The 27,644-nt window shown below is 43.7% G+C and overlaps 1 protein-coding gene across 3 annotated transcripts in view; it reads left to right on the top strand.

The window, feature by feature from the left end:
* Nucleotides 1-1,462: 1,462 nt before the first annotated feature.
* The window catches only part of LPP (LIM domain containing preferred translocation partner in lipoma), a 729,416-nt gene continuing 703,234 nt past the window's right edge, over nt 1,463-27,644 (top strand). For 2 of the 3 annotated variants that reach the window (XM_055129532.1, XM_055129531.1), the window contains exon 1: nt 1,463-1,851. The gene's annotated coding sequence lies outside the window, so the exon portion shown is untranslated. Of the gene's footprint in view, nt 1,852-1,992; nt 2,032-27,644 lie in introns of those variants that run through there. The other variant, XM_055129533.1, reaches the window with a different exon arrangement.

Genomic DNA, 27,644 nt, shown 5'->3' with positions numbered 1-27,644 from the left:
ACCGCATCCAAGGCAAAGGCCCTTTGTGCTATTGCTGTGATTTTTGCTTCAGTCCTGGTCCAAGAATAGGTACTCTTAATCTTTTCTCTATTGCTATTTTTTATATTTTTGTTGGTGTAATTGAGAAATGGTAAGGCAAATGAATTTGAACTCAGCGATGTCTGAATTCAAAACAACCAATAAACAGTTAAGTGTAATCATATATACTTTCACACTTTTCGGCTAAAAATTTCCCACCAAATTTAGGATTCAGGAATAATTATGTATATCTTGCTCAGAATGTGCATAATTGGGCATTAGGTGTTGCAGAGGTCAGGATTATGTTATTGGGGGGGGATTGGGAGGCCTGGCTAAGGGGTAGAGCACTCAGGTCTTTGGGGGTAGGATAAGTCCCTTTACGGAACTTTCTCCTCAAGCGTTCAAGGGGCACAACAATTTGTCCTACTTCCTAAGAAGAGCTTGTAAACTTTTTTTTTTTTTTTTTTACTTTTGTGCAAATGCTTCAGTGATGCGCTGAGGCGAGGAGTTGTGATTTTAGGTCTCGATAAAATAGAAATCCAAGGAAATACAGCCTTGCAGCGAGCGCTGTGCAGGCCATGCCACCGCCCTCGGTGGCCCTTTGATAATATGACTTTTAATAAACCTCACGTTTACAAATAAAGAACTAGAAGGGGTAAAAAAAAAAAAATCCCACCCAAACCTACCAAAAATAGGTTTGCCTTTATTTAAACCGGATCACCCAGTTCTCTTGATTTTTTTTTTCTTGGATGCCGGAAACAGTCAACTTTCTGGGTTTCCAGTGAAAGAAACGTTTAACTTCAGGGCGGGGGTTCGTTTATTTGAGTAAAGGGCAGACGACATTGTTCTGAAGCAAAAGCTCATCACGGCTGTTCCTGTCTTTTCACAGCCTTCCAGGAACAGACTCCGGGGGGCCCCGGGGGCAGTGGAGGTCTGCGCCTGCGGTGGTCTGCCAGGCCCAAGGACACCCAACGTGGTTCGCTGCTCGGTGCCAAGGCGGAGTCAGGCCCAGCCGTGGGCACGGGGTTGGGAGCTGGACACGCAGCTCTGGATGTGTGGGCGCGTGTGACTCTGAGCACGTCCCTTGTCCCCGCCGAGGGTCAGTTTTCTCTTGGACGAAGGGGACGGGCTGAAAAGTCAGACTTGGCCAACTCTGACATCCAGTGGGTTCGGAATCTTGCGGGGAGCCCGGGGTGGGGCTCCCGAGCAGGATCTCGGAAGGGGATCCCTGGGCAGGATCTCGCCGGCTCAGGCCCAGAGCGTTCATTTGGCGCCTGAATAGCAGATGCCGCCCCCCTTCCTACCCCCACCCCCCCAATTTCCTGAGACTCGGCCGCTTCCTCCTTCTACGTCTCCTTCCTCTTCCTCCAGTGCAAGCAGAGACTCCACACCTCCCTCTCTCCCTTCCTCCCCTGCAAGCTCCCCGCATCCGCGCGTCGCCTCCTCTTCCTCCCGGGAAATCAACTGCCCTCGGTGCGCCCACCTTTTGGCCAGCCCAGCGCCGGCTGCAGGCGCCCCCGCCTCCGCCGGGCGAGCTCGGCGCGGCGGCCCCGCGGGCACACGCCTTCCCATACCTTACATGGACAAATGCGTGCAGGCAAAGTCAGGAATTCAGGCCCCTGACGTCAGCCTCCAGCTCTTAGGGCACCGCACGGGAGCCCGCGAGGAGGGGGTGGGGACGGTGGGGAGGAAGGAGGGGGGAAGGCACCAACCAGCAGCCGCTCCAGCCCTGCCGAAGTTTCACTTTTTGTCTGTGGGTTCGCTCCCGGGGCCCGGGCGAGCTTTCCCGGGACAAGTAGCTTAGGCGAGCGGGGGAGAGCCGGGCGCTGCAAGGTAAGGGCCGGCGGCGCTGCCCGGGGCGCCCGGGGCGCGGGGCGCGGTGCGGGGCGCGGGGCCGGGCCTGTCCGGGGCTGGGGACAATGGGAGGGGGAGTGCCCCGGCACCTCCTCCCGCGCCTCTGCCTCCGCCTCCCGCCGCCGCCGCCGCCGCTGCCCCGGCTACCTCCTCCCCGAGGTATTGTTGCAAATCCTCCTTCCTGCCCCCCTCCACCTCCGCCCGCGGGCGCGTCGGGCACCCCCGGCCCTCGGGGGCGGCCGGAGCGCGGGGCGCGGGGCGCGGGGCGCGCGCTCTGCCGGGGCCGCGGGCCCCGCGCTGCGGAAGTGCCCCGCCGGGGCGCAGGCTGGGCTGCACACCTGCGGGGAGGGGGACCCTGAGTGTTGCGGGGTGGGAAGGGGGAGCTTCGACCCGGGGCCAGGCGGGGATCGAGTCCTCCTCGCGCGCCCCCTGCCCGGGGCTCTTCTGGGCGCGGAGGGGGCGGGGCCACACCCTGAAGCTTTCGCGGAATCACAGTTGTCACCGTGGAAGGGGCCTAGGAATCTAGGGAGCAGAGTCCCCCCCTTTTTACAGCTGGGACCACCAGGGGCCCGGGAGAGGGACGGGCCTCCCTCCCCCAGGCGCTCGCTGGAGGCCCAGCCGTCCTTAAGAGAGCACCCTTAGGGTCCCCAGTGTTCCTGCTCCTGGCGTTTCTGGAGCCCCCACGGTGGGTCAGGCCTTTTGTTGGGTCAGAGGCTGGTAGGGCCCAGTCCCCGCCTGCAGGTAGGGCCTGGGCTACTCCGGAAAGTGTGCAGTGCTGGGGGGACAGGCTCGGGGAAAGTTTTACAAGCACTCAGGGAAAGCACTTTGATGGCCTGTCCCAGGGGAGGGGTCTGAGCTGGGTTTCCCCGAGGGCGCGGGTGCGGCCCTAGCCCAGGGCTTGCGAAGGATGGGGACTTTTCTGAAGCTAGTCAGGGCTGGGAGGTGTGAATGCCGTTAGCGTGGGGGGAGCTGCAGACCCTCGCCAGCTAAATAAGTTGTGGAGAGAGAAAACTGTAAATGTGGCTGTGTCTGGGGGAATTGGGTCGGGGGTGAGCGTTTAGGAGGTAAGCACTGGAATTGTGCCTTGAGCACTTGGGACAGAGGAGTGCTTTGGGATTTCAGGGTGCTAAAATCTTTATGACTTTCGCCCTTCCTTTCCCAGGTTTCCACTGCCTTCTCCAGTCCTGTCACAGTGCTGAGAAACTAAGACCCTGAGCTTCTTTGTCTTACATACTCGCATACCTTTGCTTCCAGTCCCCAGTTCTTTTCCCAGCTCCTCCCACTTTTGCTGGCCTCCTCATAAAACTCTTTTTCTCACTAAGGGGTTAGGGAATTCTTGGCCCACCTCTCCAGGCACTAGTGTCTTTGAAGAAAGTCTTTCAGTGGAGGGAGGGACACCAGCTAACTCCACCCCTTCCCCTCTTCATTAGGAGGTGGGGGGGGGGGGAGCCAGGCTTGGAGGGGGTAGAAGCTAGTGGGGTGGGGGAGAACTTTCTAATAGGATTCTTTATGCTATGACCAGTCTTTCTGTCCAGGATTTCTGTGGGCACCAGGGGGTCAGTGGAAAAGTGTGTATCTTTTATCAGGTGCTCGTAAGGCAGTACCCCAACCTCACCCACCTTTATAGTTTAGATGGAATATAGGTAGTTGGGGTTAGTTGCCTAGAGTGTTGGGGTGAGGCCGGACTCTGTTCAGGCGGTCTCCTGGAGTCTGTACTCAATGGAGGGTCGTGAACTCACTTGAGGGAACTGCTGGACTGGTTCCTATGACTAGACAGAGAAGGATCCTTCTGGAGGAACATTCTGGAGAGGGTAATGTCCAGGTAGTGGATGGTGGGGAAGGAAGTTTCATTATGAAGGGCCTTATGAATGCCAGGCTTAGGGGTTCGGATCTGGTTGAAGTCATTATGTTGGGGGTTTGAAACACGTTGGAATGTAATTAAGAGAAGGAGCTAATATTGGGGGAGGTCTCCGGCCACACAAATATAGTAAAAAGAGATAATGATTTGGTCAAAGAGTATAAAGTGCTTGCCTTGGATGCAGCTGCCACTGACTTAGTTTCGGCACTGCATATGGTCTCCCAAACACTGTCAGGTATGGCCCAACCCCCCAACATTTTGCTCAAGGAATAGTCATGTATTCATTCATCTTCTTGACATGATATTAGCACGTGTTGTGTCCCATTGGCAAGTATCAACTTTATAGTAAGTTCCTGTATTTTATTGAGACAAAGAAATTGTATTTCATCAATTCTAAAACACATTCATATTTTACTGTCAACGAAATTGGGTTGTCTTCTAATCACAGGTGTGTCATAGTTGAGCAGAATTTTCATTCTAGATTGATAATGGCACATCTTGCTGCTGGATAATTTAGATTTGATAGAATTTGTTAATCATACCCTTGATGAACATACACTGCTTTGCACTTCATAACACAGTTCCCCATCAGATATTCCATTTGAATATCTGAAAAACAACAACAACAACCCGGTGACAGTCTCATTTCCATTTAACTTTTACCCAAGTTACGTAGATAATTAGAAATGTGCTCAAAATGATAACTCAGAAGGAATTTTATGACTATTACTGTTAATATAAGACATTGGCTTTTGAGGAAGTGGCCTTGGTCTGTTGGGAACAGGGAAAAATCAGATTGAATTTGAGTGCAAAATTTTTGTTTAAGATCCTAGAAAGTTGCGGCTAAAGACATAGCTCAGAAGGCTGAGGGCATGCAGGATACCTGGGTTCAATCCCTGATACTACATGATCCCCTGAGCACCACCGAGGGATTCTGGAGCACTCCTGGGTGTGGTTTTATACCAACCAACCATATGAAAAGATCCTGGAAGGTTGATAGATCTTGGTCAAGAGCAGAATGTAACTCATGAACTTTGGGAAGCCTCCTTAGGCCAGAAATGTGCTGCATTAAATAAAAACAATGGGCAGGGAGATAGAAGACTCCAGGTAACAAGGTCAAACTAAAGGATGAAATGTGGAGCTGTGTTTACTCAGAAAGTTGGAATGATATGTATAAAACAAAAGTTCTGGAGTCTACTGTGACCCGCGAACTGGTTAACATCAGGGATATAAATATAAGGACATGATCCTCTGAGGGCACTTATGTGTTCTTGGAGAAGGTTAAGCGGAGGGTATAACTGTATAGAGTTCATTTTTGGCTGTTGTGCACTAAGAAGTGTTTGTTTCAAGAAAGTTCCCAGGGAAGGTGTGGTTATCTGAAGGAATCTGACATAGAAGTGCTCCCCGAGTGGAAGAACCTTGGATGGAAGATGGAACCAGGCTTGGACAGAAAAGTACTTGCCCAAAGGGAGGATGATTTGTTGAGGCTCAGTATTTTTTCTGTGGCTTGTGGAGGGTGCCTCCCAAGTAGGGATCTGGGGATAACTGGGCCAATGGTTCCTTCCACGCTAGGGCCCAAGGATGTGGTGTAGTTTGTTCAGGTCCCTCAGTGCTGGGGACCACCAGTGTCCTCAAATCTTGCTTCTATGATACTTGGGAGGTCATGTCATGCTCAGGGTCAGCCTCTCGCACTATCTTCCCACTTTGAGACTATTTGTTTTTATATTTTATTTTACTTTGGGCCATGCTGAGTAATGCTCAGCGCTTACTCCTGACTTTGAGCTCAGAGATTACTCTTGGCGGGGTTAAAGGAACCATATGGGATGACAGGGATTAAACCAGATAGGCCACATGCAGAGTAAGCACCGACTCTCTCCAGCGCACCCTAACCCTAATCCTACTATTGGATGAGTTTTGAATGAATACCATGAAGGTGACTGGAAAATAACAAAAGTAGAGGATTTAAAAAAAAATATAGAGAGATTTATATTTATCCCATAGGCTCTTGGGACCATTGAGTGCTCTCTAGAAATACACATGAAAGCAAGACTGGCAGTGGCTCTGGAATCATCTCTAGGATTAGGTATTTGGATGGTATTGCAGGAAGCATAGTGACATATCCTTGATTGAGTGAACCTAAGTCTTTGTCCCTGGGCACTATAAGGGGAGGAGTTTCTAGTTCATTGGGGGTGGACTTTGGATTCTGACTTTGTAGGGCTGGGCTCTGCTGGAAGAAATAAGGTGAGGACAGAGGAGGTCAAGTTTGTGCTACACCCAAGAAAGTACTGCTGGCTTCGTGGAAAACTCTGAGCTTGGTGTGTATGAGGCAGAGAGGAGGGCAAAGGACGAAGGGAAGACGCGAGAATGAGAAAGTGCTGTGTGGGTCACTAGCAGCACTGAAGGCTGGAGGCAATGGTCAGGGGATTCCAAATACAGCTTCCAGAAATGAGGAGACACCTATAGAATTTCCCTTTCTTGACTTTCTACAAATTGATATGGCGAGTGACAAAAGACTAAATGAGATTCATCTTGGAAGTAGGTCAACTATAGAATTGAGAAAGAAAATGTTTATCTTTTTGTTCTTCCCTCCCTCCTTTCTTTCTTTCTTTCTTCCTTTCTTTCTTTCTTTCTTTCTTTCTTTCTTTCTTTCTTTCTTTCTTTCTTTCTTTCTTTCTTTCTTTCTTTCTTTCTTTCTTTCTTTCTTTCTTTCTTCCTTCCTTCCTTCCTTCCTTCCTTCCTTCCTTCCTTCCTTCCTTCCTTCCTTCCTTCCTTTCTTTCTTTCTTTCTTTCTTTCTTTCTTTCTTTCTTTCTTTCTCTCTTTCTTTCTCTTTCTTTCATTCTCCCTCCCTCCCTCCCTCCCTCTCTCCCTCCCTCCCTCCCTCCCTCCCTCCCTCCCTCCCTCCCTCCCTCCCTCCCTCCCTCCCTCCCTTCCTTCCTTCCTTCCTTCCTTCCTTCCTTCCTTCCTTCCTTCCTTCCTTCCTTCCTTCCTTCCTTCCTTCTTTCCTTCCTTCTTGTTGTTTCTTGGGCTGTATTCAGAGCTTACTGTGGCTCTGTGCTCAGGGATAACCCCTGGTGGGGCCTGGGGGACCATATAGGGTGCCAGGGATAGAACCCGGGTTGGCTGAGTGCAAGGCAACTGTACCTTACCCACTGTATCTTCCATTCCCCCTGTAGATTTTTCTTAATGATAGTAAACACAATGATATAATTTGATAGATTTTTTTCAGTGCTACTCATGCTTGTGCAATTATCAAACTCATTCATTAAAAAGTGTTTTATGATCATTAGTTTCATTTTGCTGATGAGACTAATTGGATTCTCTGCTGGTAAGGAACATGGCTGAGTTTCAAGCCTTTGCTAGATCTATAGCCTCATCATCTTTTATTCTGTGTCCCCAGAACAAAAAAGTTCAAATCAACATTGTTTTTCACTATTCTTCCTTTCAATTTTAGTTTAATTAATTACGCGTTCATACATTTCCATCATCGAGGGCAAACGGGCTTCTCAATTTCATATTTGTGCTTCTATGCCTTTTTTTAGATGCTATTATTGAATTAGGAACATGATTCAAAGTGTGGAAGCATATTCTTTACATGTGGGAAACTTTGGTTTGGTCCCTGGCATCTCATGGTCCTCCCAAATTGCTGGATGTGACCCCTGGGCATTGAAGTGAGGGTAGTCCTCAATAATTGACTATAGCCCATAAAGAAAACAAAGCAAACAAAATGCCACTCTTCCCTCTACTTCATGCTTATATTTACCTATTTTCAAACTTAACTGAAGATAATAGAACATCTTTCTCGAATGCTGTCCCACCATCTCTCCATCCTTGCCTTTATGGTCTATAGTATTAACATCTTGATCTCTCCCTATTAAGAGTCAGCTGGGGCAATAAGATAACAAAGTAGGGAAGTAATGAAGGGTCTTGGTCTTAGCCCTGTGACACTGTTAAATGTCTGTTTGATATAGAGCCAAATAATTCCAATTGGATCCAGTCTGCCGCTAGGTTCTACAGACCCTTTTTATGACGGAGACTTTCTGACTGAGGACTCATAGGGATCAACCTAAGTTCAGCCTGTGACTTACCTGTCTCAGGTTCATCTGAAATTCGATGATTCACTAGATAAAGGGATTTTCTGGTATGAGGAAACCAGCGCCGTGAAAGTCAGAATTTAAATAAGATCTTAATTTTTTCATCTTTGAATACTTCTCCTTTTGGTGCCCTGAAATGTTTAGTAACTATTAAATGAATGAGCAATTTTTACTGACAGACTATCATAACTGGCCACCACTTGTGTTTCTGCTTTGCTAAGCTTTTTTTTACCCCTCCACTTAAAATAGACTTTGTGGGGCTGGGCAGATAATGCAATGAGCAGGTGCTTGCCTTGCACATGGCTGACCCAGGTTTGATCCTTAGCGTCATGTATGGTTCCCTGAGCACTGCCAGGAATGACCATCCCCATGTGCAAAGCCTGGAGAAAGCCCTGAACAGTACTGTGTGTGTCTTGAAAACAAACCAAAACAGACTTCATGGAGACCACAAGGATGATCCTAAATTGTTCCAGGACACTTAAAAATTTTTATTTTATTTTATTTTTACAATTCTTCAGGCATACCTGGGTATGCTAATAATGGCCATAATCTTAATGCTAGAGAGGCTTCTGGCTCATGGTACATGCTCCATAAATGTTTGTCAGGAAGAGATGATTAGCTTAGTTATCTCACCACTTGCTCGCCCTGAGGAGGAGAGGATCTTGTTTATAGTAACCAAGAAGGAGAACCTGAAGTAACAGCCACAAGTGCTCTGCATAGTACCACTTCCAGATCAGGGTTGGAGGACTGGGAATTTTGAGCTGACTCTCTAACTTGCTCCTCTAACAATAATTGCAGTCACAATTGATTGTTATTTCATTTTCTGCTAACACGGGTAGGAGGTTGTATTGTCAGCGAATATTCCTATTTTTCTACTTTAGGATGCTGGGGATTGAACTCTGGGCCCCAATTACATGTAGCCTGTGCTCTAACCACTGAGATATAGCCTTGGCCCCTTCTTGTTTTCTTCTTCATTGTTTTGCTTATACAGTCTATTCTTCATTTGCTTCCAAACATCTCCATTGTCTCTGCCTCTTAAAAGTTTAGATCCTTTAAGTTTCAGACAAAAAAACCTTCCTGTGTCTTGAAGTTGTTCCGTTCCCAGACTCCTTGCTCCTTCTACTCCACATATATGTGATCAGATCTATTTTGTTTCTGATATGCACTAAAGCATGTCTCCGATAAGAATGTGTCTCATTCTGGCATCTATGTTTGGGTTTAAACATGAGTGTGTATTTACATTGACTGCATATACAATTAGAATAACTCATGGCCCTGTTTTCCCAGGTATAGGACTCAGAAATACAACCATTCAACTTAAAACCAAATCTGCGACACAGATGTGACCCCAAAAGTAGGCAGAATAGTGTTAATTCTGTTGTACTCTTAACTTGCTGACTCTTCCTTCTCTGAAAAATAAAGTCTGAGTCCATAAAAAAAAAAAAAAAGAATGTGTCTCATTCAGTTAAGCACTGAGTAATCAAAGTGTGTCACCTAGAAATGCTGGATATTGTCAGCCATGGCTCTTCACTTCAGAGTAGGCGAGACTGAAACAGAACACCCCCCCTTAGAAGATGGAAAAAGGGAGTCCCGTATAAGGAGCAGTGTGGAAGAATAGATGGATGTTTATGGAAAAGAAGACATTTGGGTGGGATTTTGAAGAATGAGTAGGAGTTTCTAGGATGGCCAACAGTAGAAGCGCTTTCCAAGCGGAGGCACCTGAGGTCTAAGAGTATGTGGGGAGTAGAAGTGTATGTGTGGAGAACACTCTGGAAGATGGGATTGGTTAGATAGTAAAAGGGCTGATGAATTGAGGATGACAACTGGGGTTGTGGAAGGAGCTGGACTTGTGTAACTTTTTGAACTGTTGGAGCCGTGTTTCAGAGAGTCCTGGTGGCAGAGAAACAGCAGAGACCAGAGGCAAAAACCCTGCTATGGTAATTCGGGATTGCAGACACCAGGCCTATTCCAGGTCAACAGTGTAGGAAAGGAAATCAGATTCTACAAGCCACATGCTGGTTAGAATCACTTCAGATAGCGTATTTATTGCTCTTTGGCTTCTCATTATTTGCCAGCTGATCAGCCTTAGATATAAATTTGTTGTTGTTGTTGTTGCTGGGATGGGGTCCCTTGGCAGCTTTCTTTCAAAGTGGTTTCTGCTGGGCCAACTTCCACGCACACACCACCCCTGGGGGTTTTGCTTTGCAGGATTTCGGAAAGGATATAATTTGGAGATCTTTGTAGTGTTACTTGAACCTTGCTTTGCACTTTGCAGATAAGGTGATGGAAGACTGTATGTTTGAATGTGTGTGTGTGTGTGTGTGTGTGTGTGTTTGTGTGTATTTTGTATTTTCAGAATTTAGTTCATTGACTGACGTTTATATCCAACTCATCTGCAACCAAGTTTCTGATGATTCTCTGATGATCCAGAGGTTCCTTGTGTATGAGGGCCTCCGCGCACCCCCCTTTTCCTTTTACTCACTTGTGCTTACCTAGAGGTTTTCAGGCTTCCAGTATTAGAACCATTTGCAGGGTATATCCTCCTGTTTTTTTTTCCTTCCCTCTTAAACCTGTCCATCACTATCCATCTTGCGGAACCCATTAGTATTTCATAGCCCTCGTAGCACTTTTTATATGGCGAATGCATTTTTGTAATTGTTTTTATGACTTCACTTACAATTGCAATTCAAGAGAGAGTTCATCAGGAGTCTTGTCTCATGGAATGCGGGCAGGAGTTCAAGGGTGAGGAAACAAGTCTCAGGGGGGGTCAGCCTTAAGTGGTGGAGTTAGAGTCAGACTGTCGTCTCTAAGCTTATGTCCTCCTTCATGCAAGTGAACATGAGGCAGTGAATGTGAAAGTTGTGAACAAGCCCAGCACATAGGAGACAAATCCTTATTTTATCATTTTTTAATTAGTAGCCTTCTTCTGTGACTTTGACAACTTAAAATCAGGTTTGGAGATCCCAGAACCCTGAGGGTCTGAGTTTCACTGTGCTAGCACTAGAGAAAGTAAGAACCTATGTCTGTGCCAGCCTTCTTTGCCCTGTGTTCTTAGGTGGACTTTATACCATTGCTGAGCTTCAGTTTCCTTCAGAGATGGCAGAGTGTATCTCAGTGCATTTGTGAGGTCCAAATACATTTCCATGATGGTGTTTTATACAGAGCAGCTGACTGTAATACTGTCATGTTGGGTGCACATGTGACCATTCCTGGTGCCCGGCATGGTGTCTAGCCCCAGTGATGGCATCTTGCCCTGTGAATCATGGGGTGAATACCCAGACCGCTCTGAGCAAGTCCTCACTGTGCTTCTCAATGCTGGGTGCTCTCTGGGTTGGGCTCACAGCCTTGCATTGATATACGTGCTCATTTCTAGATGTTTCACGAGTGAGGGAGTTGCTGTTGAGATGCTCTACAAAGTGGGGTGAGGGCCCCAGACATTCACAGTCATCTTCAGGCTGTGCAGTGAAGAGCTGTGCCATGCCCCTTCTCCTGCTGTGACTCTCCCACGGTCTCCTGGGTTTTGTCTATGTTGTTTGCTTCTACTGCAATCATTGCTTGTATTATGGCCTCCTCCTAGCAAAGCCTCTTGGAGTTCAAATGGAAGAGTGGGGGTGAAGGCTGATCCGGTCCTTGGTCGGAAAAGTGTGTGGGGATCTTTTGTGGGTCAGGTCACCAAGAGGATCGGAGGCAGGTAGGAGCCGGGTTCTTTCCTTGACCTTCAAGAGATGGACTTGTGGGCCAGGTGATTACTCAAAGGGTGGAGGACATGCTTGATAGGAACAGACCCCAGGCCTTATTGCTGCATTGCATGGCCCATCCTGGCAGCACAATTTGTAGCCCTGCTGGCCCCTAGCACCCCTGGTGAGGTAAACTGACAGTAGCAACCGCAACTCTAGGACAGCAACAGAAAGAAGGTGCACCTTGGGCTTTGCAGGGGATTTCTGCCCCAGCCTTGTCAGCTTTCCTTAGTTACTCAGGCCACCAACCACAGCTTAGGTGCCATACTAAGCGGGTTTCTGGAGGCAGGGCACCTTCCCTCTTATAGAATACTCAAGACAAAATGAGTTTTCTGCATTGGAAGGCTTTGTTAGTTTTTGTGTTTCTTTCTTTATAAGTACAGTGTTTGGTTTGCACCCACTTTGCTTGCATACAAGGCATGCCGTTTACCGTTCAGCCCTATTCCTGGCCAGAGACCACATTTTAGAAGTGAAGGAATTCCTGATTTTACTATTGAACTTAATTTTCTTGTCTGTAAAACCCCACTTTAACAATAATACTTTCCTCCTACGCTTGAGAGATAGCTGGACTGTACTTGCTGGTTTGCCCAGGATGGCCCTGATTAAGGGCAGCATCCTGGTATTAATAGTATCCCTGTTCAATCTCAGAGGTGTTCTGATTCCGAGGAAAAACTATACTTGCAGGTGAGTGTTAAATGAGTACAGGGAATATGAATATGCATCAGGCCAGGCTGAGCAAGCACTAAGCACACATCTGTTTTAGTTAGACTGAAAGGTATGTGTGGAGGGAATGTTTCCTCACCTGGTGTGCTGTTGGGGGGAATGAAATTGGTGCAATCTCTATGGAAAACTATAGAGATTTCCATGTAAGCTATTGATACCGCTCTTTGGCATGAATCTGAAGGATACGGAAGCCTTAATCTGAAAGGATTTTGTACCTCTGTGTTCATAGCAACATTATTCATGTTAGTCAAGACATACGTTCACTGGAAGTGGCTGACAACAGCTTACTGGATAAGGCATCCGAATACAACACTGCGTTACAGTACTGTGCCATTAAAAAGATGAAATCATGCCATTTGGGACAAAAAGGGATGGACCTCAGGGTGATTATGCTAAGTGAACTAAGTGGGGAAGTGAAAGACAATTATTTAATTTAATTCATATGTGGAATATGAATAATTTAAGCTATTGAATTGGCAATAAAAACCAACAATAAAACTAACTCCTGGACTCTCTGAAAAGTGTAGTGGTTACTGAAGGGAAGTGGTAGGTGGGAACGGGGAGGACTGAGAAGAGGAATCTTTTTAGTGGAGGATGACCCTAGTACTTTGTGTGTGGGTGTAGTGAATACCATACCTAGGGGCTTTATAATTTACTTCACTCTCGAATATTGAATATAGATAAATTAAAAGAGGGAGAGAGAAGAAATGTTTATTTAATGGAATGACTTTTAAAAGGTTTTAAAGGGGGACTGACTGGAGCAATAGCTCAGTGGGTAGGGCGTTTGCCTTGCAGGTGGCCGACCTGGGTTCAATTCTGATACCTCCACCCCTCTTGGAGAGCCCGGCAAGCTACTGAGAGTATCCCGTGCCATATTCGATATGCCAAAAACAGCAACGAGTCTCACAATGGAGACATAACTGGTGCCCGCTCGAGCAAATCAATGAACAACGGGATGACAGTGCTCCAGTGCTACAGAATTTGGGAGGTTTGAAGGGTATCTCTAGATTGTAGAAACTTGATTAGTTGTTAGCAGTGTGTTCATCTCTGTATAAAATGTGGGGATGTGCCTTAAGAAAGACACAGATGAAGGACTGATGGAATGTGCCAATCCACTGGAACATGTGGCAGAAGCTATTATTTGTGCTGGGTCTTGGTTGAAGGAGAAGAGAAAGTCCATGAAGAGTTGTGATAGCTAACGTTTCTGTGACTATTCACACTTAAGAAGTAAGATTGAAGGTAGAGGAGGTACTGCAAACTCTTTGTGCAGATTTTTTTCAGGCAGAAGACCCTCGTTTGACACCCAGCACCATAAGGTTCCCCAAAGTGTTACCAGAAGTGACCCCCTAGCACAGATCTGGGAGTGAGTTTCATTGGTGTGACCCCAAACCAACAGCAACAAAGAAATAATGTTGATTCTCTGTCTACGTATGTCCTTTAGCCAGGTTTTAAAAATCTATTATTTTCCTTCCAACCTTCCCCCCTTGTTGTTGCTGTTCTTTATTAACCTTTACTAAATTTATTAATTCCTTTTATTTGTGTACCACACCTGGTAGTGCTTGGAGTTCTAGCTATGTGCTTGAGGGGTGCTCCCAGTGGTGCTCAGGGGGGGGGGACATATGATTCCAGAAATAGAACTTGAGCCTCCAGTGTGCAAAGCATGCCCTTCACCTGTAGAGCTATCTCTCCAGCCCCCTTTAGTCTGTCTTGGTCTAACCATTACATTGGGAGCTCATGGCAGTTCTGCTCCATGCCACAGCAGTGCCTGTATTGCTCTTAATGAATTGCCACTTGAGTTGAATTCTGTTGAGTTCCCAGGAAAGAGAAAAAGAATTACCTTGGCACCTGGAGCTTCAGTGCTGTTTGCTATGAAAACGAATCATTTCAGGAACTGAAGTAGGAAGTTGACACCCAGTGTGGGGTGAGCCCTGACTCATGGGAAAGGTAAACTCTGCAGTGACCAAGAGGGTGAGCGGAGCCTTTTCTTGGAATGAGCTGAAAGGTAGGTCAGCTTTTCAATAACCGAGTCATTTCTCACCTGGAAATCTCTGGCCACAGCTTTGCTGCTTCACTTGGATAATATCAGAGTTCTAGTAAAGTATTTGCACAGGAAGCTAATGATGCATTTCTCTATCAATTTGATGCATTACTATGTTCACTCATTTGCTACCATATGCCAGATATACCTGTGAATAAATGGATGAAACTCTAGTCTGGGTTTGGGCATGGAAACATGAATGTTGTATGATCTTTGCCTCTGGGAGATTGTTTTGTATTAATGCAGTATATAGAAGTATATACAAAAATAGTCTCTGTGTTTTCTAACTGGACAGTGACTAACTCTTAGGCACCTAGAAGAAACTTCAAAGATGAAAATATGATTATTTGATTGAGCTTGAGAGAGGAGTGGACATTTGTTTGGTTGGCTAGAAGAGGAGAGGGCGTCTAAGCCAGGGAAGTGATAGAGACTGGGAGGTGAGAAAGTGAAAGGTGTTTTGGAAAACCATAGTTGAGGAAGTGCATAATACAGAGAGGTCATGGAGGTTACTATCACACTAAACAGGTTGATTGGGGCCAAGGTCTTTGCTGCTGATTAAATAGGGGAGATTGGACTTGAAAGGAACAGCAAGTAGGAAATCTGTCTTTGGGAAAATCATTGATTATGGGGTATGGATAGATTGAAGAGGGGAGCGAGCTAGGTTTGGTGGGCTGTACCGCAGTAACCACAGCACAATAAAGGGAGGCTAACTTAGAGTCATGGAAATGGATATGAGAGAGATTTCCCAGTTAGAATAGGAACATTGATTCTTATGTACTTCGGGGAAAACTCTGATCCTGAGCTGGGGACACATGCAAAAACTACAACACTGGTCCCAGCATGGCGATCCCATTCTCTGCCGTCTCTCTGATGAGGGTGAATAGATGCCTGGGTGTTGAAAGACGACGTTTTGCTAAGAGGATGATACCTGCTCCCTCTTCTCTTTCAGAATAACATGAAACCTCTTAATTGTAACTGCTTTCTAGAGTTGTTGAATCTCTAATCACTGGAAATATTAAAATAGTGACAGATGGGAGATTTATAGTGAAAACTCAGTCATTGAAGACTTAACTGGAGTGTCATTGATATCTAGCATCAATGATTTTATTCTTCCTTCCTTCCTCTCTTTAATATTTATGGCTTTACGGTTGGTTTACAATAATGTGTAGCTGTCGGGAGTGGTTTTACAATTCCGTATATGTCTGTACCCACCACACCCAAGGCCATAATTCCAATCCAAGTCATATAAAATTGGCCCTCTCTCACTATTCCCCCCACTCTTCACTCATTTTCACCTTTGATAATCACTACATTTTTCCCAAAATTGAAGTTGTTTTTGTTACATTTTATTAGTTTCTTTACTTTGTTAAATTATGTTTCACACATGAGTTATTTCATTCAGTATTTGACTTTTGTTCCTAATTTGTTTTTTCTTAGCATAATCACCTCATGGTCCCTTCATGTGGAGAAAGGCAAGGATTCTGTCTTTTTAGTAGCTGACTAGTATTCTGTTGAGCATATTTACCACAGTTTGTCCATCGACTCGTTTGTTGATGGGAATGAAGGTTGTTTCTATGTCTTGGCTGTTGTGACAATGCTACAACAAACACAGGGGCATTTTATCTTTTCAAGTTAGTGTTTTCATATTCTTTGGAGAAATACCTGAGAGTGGAATTACTGGATCGTATGGCATTTCTATTTTTAGTTTTTGTAAAGACTCTCCATACCATTTGTTATAAACACTGCCAATTTACATTCTTACCAACAGTTTGTAAGGACTCCCTTTTCTCTCTCTTCTCCAACTCTTGTTTTTTGTTTATTTGTTCGTTTTTAATACAGATCATTGTCACTGGCGTAAGGTGATAATTTGTTGCCCTTTTGATTTGCTTGTCTCAACTAATAAGCTACCTTGACCAGTATTTATGTGCCTACTGGCTATCTGTGCTTTTCATTAGTCTCATCAGAATTATTATAGCTAAATTTATCAAAGGGAAGAGAGTTAAAAATGGGTAAGTAGGCATTAAAAATGACTGGCTCTTCTTCAATAGAGTAGGGAGGGAGCCATTTGACTGCCAATAAGTTTACACATACTCAATAGTGAGGCCTTTGTGGGAAGACCAGCAAATGACCAGCAAAACCTGCATGATCCTAGCAAATGGAATTCACCAATACAGTCAGAATGTTCTACCAGTCACAATCTTTATAGTGCTGTACAGTAATCACATTCTCCTACAAGATAGAGTAAATCATCCTGATATTCCTCTTAGAAGTTAACATTGTTCATATTTTACTGATCAATAATGTGAGGTTGAGAAAGGACTAAATTCCTTTTCCAGAATCCATGCTAGGTGGATGTACACTGGAAGTTTTTTATTCCCCCACACCCAGCAATGCTCAAAGTTCCTTCTTGTTCTATGCTGGGTGATCACTCCTGGCAATGCTTGGGGTACCATATGGGATACTGGGTATTGAACCCAGCTATGGTACCCCAGCTGTGTGCAAGACAAGTGCCCGACCTGCTGTACTATCACTGCAGCCTCCCACTGAATTTTTATCAGCAGCAACATTTCAGATTTATTCTGCTCCTATAGAGGTTCCTAGACAGGTCCCAGTTTTTGTTCATATTCATTTTTTTTGACATTTATTATTGCAGTTCCTGACATGTGGCAAGAATTTAATAAATGTTTGTTGAGAGAACATGAATAAACAGATAAGTGAAGTCATAAATGCCAACTTGAATTAAAACTTTTTCCCACTGAATTTCACATTATCTTGATTTCACCCCTTTATGCATCCCCATCTCTTGCACTCTTTCTGTTGATATGCTAGTCAGGGATCATACACATGCTGGGCTGACATTCTGGCATATTTGGTTGTGGTGCTCAGAGAGGGTCGCAATTGAAGTTGCAGTGCTTACACACTCCTCTGCAGTGCTCTCCCAGGCTAACACTCCTTTCATTGCAGTGATGCCACATATTCACCATGGGTCAGATTCTTAGAGCAGTGGACCTCATGCACATTCTGGTTATAGTGCCTGCTGGGAGTCAGCCATGTTCACACACATGTGCTCACCAAAGATTTTGCACTTGGCTTAGAGGTTCCCACATCTTTTTAGTTTCTGTGCTTGTCAGGAGTCACGATCTTTTGCTGAAGTGCTCACAGTCAACCTAGCTGCAGTGTGACAAGAAATCCCTTATAGCACAAAGGCTCTCAGACGAGCAAGCTGCTAGGATTGATGGATCTCCTGCACCTTTATACTTGCAAGGAAGCTGTTTTAGGTACTAAGCCATTTTTGGCCAGACAAATTGAGTTTTAAGAATGTCTTTACTAATGGGGCAAAAAAAAAAAGCACAACTGAGTTCCTCTAAACATTAACCATCTGTTACCAAAAGACAATGAAAAAGAACTAATTTAGAATATATCTATTCCACTTCATTAAAAGAAAGAAAGAACCAAATCTCTCCAAGTTATTTTATTTGAATACTTCTCTCTCATCTCTTAGGAGATATAACACTAATTTTTAATTACTTACTGGGGTTAAGGGGCATACATATCTATATTTAGGGGCTTACTCTTGACTCTGTGCTCAGAGATCACATCTGGCAGGGCTCATGGGTGCTGGGTAGCCAGCCTTGGTCAATCACTTGGAAGGCGAGCTCCTATCCTGCTGTGATACCTCTCCGACCTTATCACTCTAATCTTAACTCTGATAGGTCATCCTAACAGTGCATATCCAGCTTTCTATATGTTATGTTTCCTTCTACTTCACATCATTTGAAAAAACCTCTACCTGCGTTCTTGCCTGGATTTAGCTCTATATTTTGCATGACAACTTTTCAGTTGTTGAAATCAATGAACTGTGATTTAAACATTTTGGTACTAGGATAGCTTTTTTTTCTTAAAAAATAAATCTGATTCAATATGTTAAAATATGAATTTTGAACAGTAGTTAGACAACAGAGGTTTTGCTGTTAAATTATTCTCCAAAGACATTGATTTTTTTTTTGGCACTTTTATTTTTCCTTACAATGGTTGTCGTTTTATCCATAGTACTGTGTGGTTCTCTGAATACACTATGTAACTTCTTTCCTCAGGGATGTTGTAGAAAATGATTGGGTGGCTTGAAGAGACATTCAGGTTTGGGTTTAAATGATGGTACTAACACTTCTTAGCCACCTAATCTTGTATATGTGTATGTTTATTTAGCATCTCTGTACCTTTAACTTATCAGAAAGAGGATAAGATAGTTCATACTAAGAATGTGATTGTGGAAGAAAATCTATGGAATATAGTAAAGGAACAAACTTACAATGTTGTGCTGCTGAAAATGCTTCCTCTGTCTTCACTCCTCTTCAGTAACCCACCAGATGACAAACAAACCAAGGTCTATTCTCTTGTATTCCTCATACAGTAATGCCCAGAGCAAATAGACCATAAATACATGTTTGTTGGTTGACTGAGTAAGCTTAAAGTTATTTCAGAGGAGAATTCTGTGCCCCAAAGTTCCAAGTGTTCCAGTTTCCAGTTACTTTTCATACCAGTTGTCAGTCAGCCTCCAGAGATGAGAGTAATTTGCAGAGTCATCAGCAGTGGACCTACTTCATTCTTTGTAGCTTGGCCAGGATAGAGCTTTATAAGTTGCATTCCCTTTGTTAAGTTAATAAAGACACGTTTTATGTTTTATTATTCTTAAATTTATTTACGAAAAACTATTTAATGAGTATTATTGTTAATGATGACTAAGAATAGTCTTGATTGCAGAAGGTGGTGAGAAGACTGATAAGGTGGAGTCTTGAGTTGCTTGAATTTTACTTTACATATATATTTATTCATTCACTTGTTCATTGGTAGAATATGACAGTATTTATTAAGCAACTACTTTTTTGGCTAGGTACTGTTCAAGGGGCATCAAATATAATAAAGAAAATAAATGAAGCCTGTGATTCAATCCAACCACTTCATTTTATGTGCATGTGTGGTAGCTTACATTTAGAAGAGTATGGTTAACTACCTCAGGTCATAAACTTGATCAATGTTAGAACAAACCATTTGCTTGCACTGTAATAATGATTTCAGATTTCAACAAATTTGTGTCAGAATCCTAAAAACCAGGGAAAATTCTGGAAATTTTGAATTGTGATATATAAACAAAAAATTCAAACTTCATCCCATAGGAAAAATAGGGTTTTTAAATATCTGATTTAGGATTTAGAAACTACAATAATTTTGTTTTTTAAAACTCCTTCCTTGACTTCTCTATAATTTGTACTAATTTTCAATCTAAAATGATAAGATTTTTATTTAAATAGAACTTTAAAACAAAATAACTCTAGTGTAAGCAGTTTGACCAAATATAAACCTTTTTTAGACATGCTTTTGGTAAATGGGATGAACAGATGACATATTTCTCTATGAAGTAAAATAGTCAATTTAGATTTAATAAGGCAGTTATCGTCAGGTAATAAAAATTCAACTAACTTGCCATAGCTATCTTGTTTAAAGTCAATTAAGAGCCTCATATTCCTCACTTGCTGGGTAAAATTTAATAGAACTTCAGTTTAAGCATTTATTGCTTATTTAATTCAAAATTAAGTTAATCACCACAGTTGGTAACAACCACTGAGTATTTAATTAACATTCAGCAAACTATCTTATTAAATCTAAATTAGATACAGACAGGTCTTGTTTATCCCCTTCAGTTTGCAAACACCATTTTCCCACCTCCTACCACAAAGGGCCTTTGGGTTTCCCAGAATTCTCTTCTGTTAGTTCGTTAGTTCATTTCCTTCCGGTATACATCTAATTTAGGTGAAGTAGAAGATAATAGAAACTCATTGTGTCTTAAGAACTTTGGATTTGTGGAAGGCTAAGAAACCTTTTGTCCATGTCTTTTTAAAATAAGGATTGAACACCTTCTCTGTGTAAGGCATTCTTTCAAACGTGGGAAGGTGCAGAGGAAATCATGTTGATTGACATGTTTTGCTTTATTCTATTATTATACAGATTTGGGGACTGGACAATAAACTAGTCCGTTTATTATACCTTCTTTGGTTACCATCTCACGATTGTACGTTTTTCTCTCATTCTCTAGCTCATCAGTATCCCTTTCCCTTTTCCTTTAATTTTTTTCCCCCCCAAGGATAGTGTCCACTCTAAAATGTTGTAAAGATACGTGTTACAATATGGAGATTTAAGAACTGAGACGTAGTCATCTGCAAATATTTTCAAAAAGCTGTCTTGAGGACCTTTGCTTTATTGAATATTATTTGGCAGATGAAACTAAGTCTTACCCTCAAGGGTCCCCAGTGAAGCTTTCCAAGTTCTCTTTGATAGTTGGTAGAAACTGCAGCTAGAGAGACACATTAGTAGTTGGAGAGGAGGACTGTGGCTTTCTAGAACTGGACAATGCCTGTTTGGCAACTGGGACATGGATTCTAGAGGAACTAGTCACCTGAAAATATTAAGCTTGCTTTGCAGATGTTGAAAGGCGGCCTGCAGGTACTGTTTCATTGTTTACCTGGATAGACCGACTCAGGGTGAAAATGTTAGCCTGTGTCAGTAAGTGACAGACCGGAGGGTAGTACATTGACTGATCTTGCAAATCCACAAGGATTACGTGGCAGAGAGCACAGGACACAGCACAGACACCCACCCGGAAGTCATTTGCCAGCAGAGAGGCCATTGGTGAGGGCAGTGTGGTTTGGTTCTGCTCCAGTGAAGATTTTCAAGTTAGAGTCCTTTTAACATTCTGTTCTTTAAGTGTGATACTCGCCTAGGTCTAGTCTTTGTGTGTAACCTGGGATATATTTGTTATATATCCTTGCTTGAAAAAAAAAAAACCAAAGAAAAACCCTGAAAACTTGGATGGATATGTGAAGTGACGAACTATGGAGACCGTGGAGTGAAAATTTCTCCCGGCACTTCCTTGAGAACTCAGCTTCTTGTTCTATCTCTTTAGATCTCTGTTGTCTCGTTGGCAAATGGAAATGAAAGAAAACTTCCTATCTCCGAACCATCTAGGTTTGGACCCAGACTTTTGTATGGCCCTCCTCAGTTTTTCTAATCTTTAAAGTGGGTTAAGAGGTCCCTGATACCTCTCAGTATCCAGTGCTCCCGAAGGACCTGTTTTATCTCGTGATACAGTTAAGGTTATTAGTGTTAGCATAACACAGGTTTTCAGCACATGTTTGAAAAAAAAAAAAAGCCTGGAAAATTAGCAAACTGTATCCTCCTCAGAACTTATTTTGGGAAGACTGCGAGGAGTCAATGCAAAAGAGCACTCATTCATAAGGCCGTCTGCGGCGCGCAGGAACGCACCCAGCGTTTGAGTTTCTGATAAGCAGGATATACTGTCTGTTTTGATTCTCGGAGGCTTTTATCATACAATACTACATTATGTTGCAGTCTGACTTTCACACAAATTGGATCCCAAAACTTCTTACAGGAATTAAAAATATAAACTCGTGGGCAGTATGTGTTTTATAAATTACAGAAAACAGTAGTGTAAAAGACGCGCCACTGGCACGGGGCGTGCAGTGAAGCCTGCAGCAGACAGGAGGAAGACACAGAGGAGACAGCTGAAGAGGCCTGGAGGAGGGCCCTGTGAGGGGGGAGAGGGGGACTCAGTCAGACCTGCTTCCAGGAGACTAGACGTAGGGGGGCGGCTGCTGCATGGGGAGGCAGGTGAAGAAGCCCCGAGGCAGTGGCAGAACCCTAAAAAAGCAAACTCTCTGCATATGCTTCAGATACGTTGTTTTATAATGAAGACTGTGCATATGATTCTCGGCCCTGTGTTTGATAAAGCTGTTATCGCTAAGGGGTTATACATAAAGCAGTTCATAAACCACGCCCTCCCCCAGAGCTTCCCACTGAATGAAAATCTGCTTGTTGCCTTAGGGCATTTGTTATTCCCCTGTTGTATTTTTTCCATATCCCACATAGGAGAGAGATCAGTTTGTCTGTCCCTTTCCTTCTGACTAACTTCAGTTGGCGCAGTCTTCTCTAGGTCCATCCCCATTGTATGAACTTGCGGGATTTCGTCTTTTCCTGCAGTGTTCCATTGTGTATATGTATCCTGGTTTCTTAATCCAGTCATCTGTTCTTGGGCACTCAGGGTATTTCACTTGGGCTATTGTGAATAGTGCAGAATGAATATAGGCATGCATGTCTTTTCTGAACGGAATTTCAGGGCTCTTGGGGTAGATGCCCAGAAATGGAATCACTGTATCATAGGGAAGCTCATTTCCTTGTTTTTAGAGAACTATCCATATTGTTTTCTGAAAAGGCTGGGACCAGTCAACATTCCCAACCAGCAGTAACTGAAGTACCTCTCTTCCCCACATCTATAACAACACTGGTTGTTTTTGTTCTTTGTGATGTGTATCAGTCGAGACTAGTCTGAGATGGTATCTTTTTGATGATAAGTATGCAGAGCATTTCTTCAGATACTTTTTGGTCATCTGTGTGTTTCTTTGAGGAAGTTTCTGTTCCATCTCTTCTCCCCATTTCGGGGATGTGTTCGTTTGTTTCTTATAAGTTCTGTCAGTGCCTTATATATCTTTGATGTTAACTCTTTTGAATAGTGGGCAAATTCTCCCCACTCTGTGGAGTATCTTTTTATTCTGATCATTATTTCCTTTTTGATGAAGAAGTTTTTCAGTTTGAATAGTTTCAACTTGTATTTTTTTGCTTCTGTTTGCCTGGCCAGTAGCATTGAATCATTGAAAGTACCTTTATATTGTGTGATGATGTGATGGTGTATTCTGCTTATGTTTTCTTTAATATAATTTATGAATTCAGGTCTAATGTGAAGGTCTTTAATCCATTTTGATTTGAATTTTGTACATGGTATTAGAAAGAAGTCTGAGTTTCTTTTTGAATGCTACCAACCAGTTTTCCCAGCACTACTTGTTGAAGACGATTTGCTCCACTTCATATTTTTTTCTTTCTTTATCAAAGATTAACTGTTTAGATACCTGGAAACCTGTCTGTCGTCTCTCAATTCTATTCCGTTGGTATTAAAGCCTATCCTTATTCCAGTACCTCACTCTGTTGATTGCTACATCTTAGTTTGTATTACTTTAAAGTGTGTAATTTGAAGTTGGGTAGAAGCTTCCCATCTTCTTACTTTCCAAAGGTTGCTTTGACAATGGGATAGGGGCTCTTACTTCATATAAAATTTAACAGTGTTTGATCTATTTTTTTTAATGTCACGGGTATTTTTATAAGAACTGCATTGAATCAGAATCAGAATAATGCTTAGGGCAAGATCATTATTTTGACACTATTCATCCTTCCAGTCCATGAACAGAAGATGTACTTCCATTTCTTTGTTTGCTTCTTTACTTGTTTTAGTAGTGTTTTGTAATTATCTTTGTATTAAAGACTTTTTTTTCAGAGTAGCTTTTGGTTAATAGCGACACTGACAGGAAAATACTAGATTTCTAGGGTAGGGGAGATAGCACAGTAGATAGGACTCTCGTGGGACTCCCACACTGCATGGTCCTCAGGTGCCACTGATGTGGCCATTCCAGTACTTTTACTTATGGTATGGCTCAGTAGGACCAGCTGACCTTGGAACCTTATCTTTGTCATCTTTGTCGCTTTTCCTTTTTCTTGTACCTGTCATTGCATTTTCTCAGCTCTGGGTTGTTGTTTCTTGCCATCACCTCTGTGACTCCAAATTGATCTCCCAGTCTTCACGAAGCAAGCCGTAATTTCCACCCTTTGCTCCTTTGATTTATGAATGTCTCTGTTCTTTATTTGCACTATTCCTACAACACCAAGCACATCTCCTGTTGCAGATATTTATGAATTTATCTTATTTTGTATTTTTAGCTTCTTTTTATACATTCAGTTCTATCTGGAATCTGACAGATGTAAGTCATCACTTGTTGGGTGGATGGATGAAGTGAGTGACCTGAGTGGGGGAACTGTTTTGATATTGTCCATGATACTTTCAAGTTCATCCCTGTAGAGTAGTATTTTAATTTGCTCATCTCTGTATTCTCTAGAGATGAACGCTCCCCCATGTACTCATTCATTTCACAGTAGACTTCCAGGTACTCTTTCAGGATTATTGCAGCGACTCATCCATTTGTTGGTGGTCTGTGTGGAGTAAATTCAAGATCTGCTTTGGGTAGATCTTTGGATTTTATTTTCACACTTGTCAGATTGATCTGAATTTTTTTTCTCCTTGGGTACAAAAGAACTAAGCAAGACATGATTGGTTTCATCTATATGTGTCACCGGTGTACAAACTGGCTTTGTTCAAAAAGGGCTTAAAAAGGCACTGTCTCCAAATTAGATTAGGTGGCAATTCTTTTCAGATTTTTTCTGAGAGATGCACCACATTTTTAGTTTTTAAAGGATGGGGCCAGGATGGCACGGAGCTCACAGTTGAGCTTTCTCGCTGATGTTTTAACTTTTTATTATTTTTTTAATGTAGTGACAGAAAGTCTACTGCTGAGGTGGTAAATGGTGAAAAAGAAGTGGACTGGAGTAAACTGTGTGTTTCTTGGGGCCTTCTGGATTAATCGCAGGAGGAGACTTCAGCTATAGCCAGAGGAGAGAGCCTGCTGACTTAAAATCGTGCCAGAGAAATCAGAGTGGCAGAAGTGCTAGGAGTTTCAGACACTGAATTGCAGAAATGTGGCCGTTTCTCAGGAGGTAGAACTGGAAGAATCATAGAGACCATCTCGTCTAGTGCTTCTCAAGCTTCTAGGGACATCACAGCCACTGGTCAGGATTTGCTGGGCCTTGTTCCAAAGATTCTGTTGCAGTAGGTCTCGAATTTGCATTTTGGGAAACTCACAGGTGGTGCCAGTGCTGATGAGAATCAGGACATAGTCCAACTGCTGGTTTTTGATTTGATTTTTTTGTAGCTGGAAAGTGAGTCCGAGCTAAATGGAAAAGAGCTGCCCAGAGTCACATAGCTATCAGGAGCAACGCTGGAATCAAAGCCAAGGGTCCTGACTGAGAATCTGTTCTACGCTTTCACCAGTGACAGTTCAGGAGCACCGTTATTTTCAGTTCTACTTCTGAACAGTGATTGTAGGCTTCACTAATTTTGCTTGATCCATCATAAACTGACTTTCTAGAGCCTTCCATTTGGTTTTCAGTATCTTATTCATTCAATTCTTTCATATTGTGGAGTAGGAACTGCATTTGAGTCAAAGTTGTGTGGCATGGTGCTTGTCTGAGAGCCTGAACTTCATCTAGTCAAACCTTAAGAAAATTATTCTCTCTCTCTCTCTCTCTCTCTCTCTCTCTCTCTCTCTCTTTCATCCTCCAAAAATGAGGCCAGTAGTCACAGAAGCAAGGACAGTAATAGCAGATAGTAGCAGTATACGGGAAGCACTGTGTACCGGGCCTCAGTGTCCCTTTCACAAATATGGGCTTTTGATTAAATTTGTGTTACTTAAGAGAAGATTTGCACGTACCATCTAGAGCATTGTAATTGAGAGTGAGGATTTACTGGAACATTCGTAAGGCTTGGAATTAGAGCTTGAGAACCAATCCTAGCTCTGCTCCTTATTAGTTGTGTCATGTCCTGTAAAGTCAATGGACCCTTCTGAGATATCATTTGAAGTGGTGGAATTAACTTAAGCCATAGGAGATAGTAATGAGGAAATTGGGTAGACATGGAAATCCATTGATCAAGTGCAAGTTTTGGTTTTGTGTTGACTGGGAATGAATGGAGGAGGGTGTTTGTTGGAAGGTGCTGAGTGGCCTGGCTTGGTGTCGGAAGGGGAGCAGATCAAGAGTGATAGTTCAGAGAGTAGCCCCCAAGACGGCCTTTCCCATCATCATCCAGAGGAGCTGACCTCACTCCTGTGATCCTCTCTGGGGAAGAGATCCAAGTTGGTGGCTCCTAGCATTGCAGCACGCTTGGGGACCTTGCCAGCCTCAGTTCTGGATTGGGGCTGAAAGGCACATTCATAGCTCTGTCCCGCCCAGCACCGAGAATGAAAGACAGTGCAGTGATTAATACTCAGGGTTGGTCTTCACTCCTTTTTTTTTGTTTTGTTTTGTTTTTATTTTGCTTTGGGGTTCCACCCAGTTTACTTCCATCTCTACACTCTTGGTGGCACTTGAGGCACCATATGTGGTGCAGGGGATCAAACCTGGGTTGACGGCGTGGAAGGTAAGGACCCTAACTTTCTGCACCATTTCTCCAGCCCCTGGTTTTCACTTCTTGACTTTGAACGTATTTAGCAGCAAAAAGGTGAGATTAGGAAGGTCGTGGATGTTGTTAGCACGAAAGCAGATTTTCCTGCACTGGTGGGTTCTTGAGAATTGTATGAAAGATTTGCACACAAAACTCAAGTGATTAAGAGTTAGAGTTTATTGTACAGATAAAGAATATGGGTCCCTGCCCCTCCCCATATGTCCAAGCCTCTCCTTTACCCATGAATGATGCCCTGGGTCCTATCTGTGACCTTTCCCCATCCTGTGAACGACCTCCCTGTCTCATTCCATGCAGTGTACTCGCCTCCCTAAAAGGATGGCCTGGTCCTGTCCCTGCATTGCTCTCTATCCTGTGGACACTTTCCCCAATCTCTGGCCATGGCCACGCGTGTGTGGTTGAGATTCCTGTGCTCTGTACCTGTCACTAGGCCTCTCTGTCCCCTAGCAGATCCTGTCATCCTGTCCTGGCTTTACTAGTCTCCAAGGATGGTCAGGTACATGTGGGTGAGAACCTTGTGCTCAGCCCCTTGTTACTACCTGTGCAGCAAAGCCCTGCAGCCAAGCCCTGCGTTGAATCTGAGCTTTCTGGCTTCTGAGCCCTGCATGAGTCTGAGCTTTCCTGGGTGTCTGAGCCCTACCTGAACCTGAGTTTTCCTGGGTGTCTGAGCCCTGCGTGAGTCTGAGCTTTCCTGAGTGGTCTGAGCCCTACTTGCACCTGAGTTTTCCTGGGCATCTGAGCCCTACCTGATCTTGCAGTCCACGTAGAGAGGGAGAAGCTGTTTTGGGAAGAGAGAGCCAGAGGAGACAGGGAGATGGGGCTGTGGGCTCCTTTTCTCTGCTGCCAGATCCCCCTCTGTCCCTAGCCATTCCATCATCTATTCTGATTGGGGCTGTCTCTTTATGGGTGAGGTTCAGTGTGACCACCTAAATTAACCCGGCACTCCACCCTTCTGCTCCTGCCGTATCAGTGGGATGGTTGTTTCTTGTAAGAGGGGTTCAGGAGTTGGGAGAGGCTTGGCTAGAATTTGGGAAGGTCCCAGGGAAGATAAAGATCTGGTTTCCCACAGGCCTCGGTTTCTTCATCTGTATCATGGGAGTGAAGTTGGCAGCTGTGGGCATATCAAGTCCATCGGGG

Source organism: Sorex araneus, chromosome 2 (assembly GCF_027595985.1).
Source record: "Sorex araneus isolate mSorAra2 chromosome 2, mSorAra2.pri, whole genome shotgun sequence".
NCBI classification, from domain to species: domain Eukaryota; kingdom Metazoa; phylum Chordata; class Mammalia; order Eulipotyphla; family Soricidae; genus Sorex; species Sorex araneus.
Note: the sequence above shows the minus strand (reverse complement) of the source record. Positions and strands in the feature narration are given on the sequence as shown.